This window comes from Trachymyrmex cornetzi, unplaced genomic scaffold, assembly GCF_001594075.2.
Source record: "Trachymyrmex cornetzi isolate Tcor2-1 unplaced genomic scaffold, Tcor1.1 scaffold3449, whole genome shotgun sequence".
NCBI classification, from domain to species: domain Eukaryota; kingdom Metazoa; phylum Arthropoda; class Insecta; order Hymenoptera; family Formicidae; genus Trachymyrmex; species Trachymyrmex cornetzi.
In genome coordinates, this window is record NW_017298163.1 from 1956 (window position 1) to 3511 (window position 1556).

Below are 1556 nucleotides of genomic sequence, written 5' to 3' on the forward strand. Positions count from 1 at the left end.
TATCTGTACGGAATTAAATTCACAGTAGTGACAGACTGTAACGCATTAGTCTATGCCGTTAACAAGGCAAACCTTAATCCGCGAATTGCACGTTGGACGCTCGCGTTACAAAATTATAGTTTTACAGTTACACATAAATCCGGCGGTCAAATGACGCATGTAGACGCGCTTAGCAGAATCGCGTTATACGTCGATACTTTAACCCTCGAGAGACAACTCGAATACAAACAATTAAATGACACACATTTAAAGAATATTATTCATGAATTAGAATTTCGCGACGATGATAAATTTATTTTAATTGATGGTTTACTCTACCGTAAAGGAGATAAACGTAATCTGTTCGTGGTACCAGAAGTCATGACGACAAATGTAATACGAGCGCACCATGACGAGATGGCTCATTGTGGTTATGATAAGACGTTACACGGATTATCGCGTACTTATTGGTTCCCGTCAATGCGAAAGAAAATTGCAGATCACATAGATAATTGTATAGTATGTCTGACATCGAATTTCTCTTCACATTCGCGTGAAGGCGAGATGCATTTAGCGCCGTCTTCAACTGCTCCATTTGAAACGTTACATTTAGACCATTTCGGTCCGTTACAGCCAACCAGTGGAAATTATCGTCACATTCTAGTGATAGTAGATGCATATACACGCTTCACGTGGCTCGTAGCAGTTAAAACTACCAAATCAAAGGAGGTCAATCGTCACCTCAAACTTTTGTTCGATACTTTCGGAAATCCAAAGACACTAGTTTCCGATCGCGGATCAGCTTTTACTTCAAATGAATTTCAACATTTTGTACAGTCGATGGGAATAACACATCGATTAGTGGCTGTAGCTTCACCATGGTCAAATGGAATAGTAGAGAGAGTCAATCGTTTTATTAAAACTTCTCTCAGAAAAATTGTCGAATCTCCAGACGACTGGAAAAAGTGCATACCAAGAACGCAATACATAATTAACAATACATGGCATAAAGGCATTAACAATACGCCATCAAAATTACTCTTTGGTTACGACCAACGGAATCACATAGATGCACCTCTTTCAGAATTCGTCAACGAATTAGCAAGGATAGATACAGATCTTGAGTTAGAAAGAAGTAAGGATCGAAATTTAGCTATCGAAACTAATGAAAAACTAAAACAATATAATAAACAGTACTTTGATAAACGGCATGTCACACCTACCGTTTACAAATTAAAAGATCTAGTGATGATCAGAAACTTACATGCTAAAGTAGGACAAAATTCTAAATTCGACCCTCCTTATAAAGGGCCGTATCAGATAGCTAAAATACTGGATTTCGATCGATACTTGATTCAAGATGTACCAGGATTTAACCTGTCGGCAAAACCTTATACAGCGGTACTGTCGACCGACAAGTTGAAACCTTGGATACGCCCAGTATGCGAAACTGGCAGTTAGAGATAAAACTTAAAAAATAAGTAATTGTATTTCATAATTGAATAATGGTCTGAATTTTTATATTACATGTGTATACTTCTACGTCGTGCAATGATTGAATTGCAAATTAAATTTTT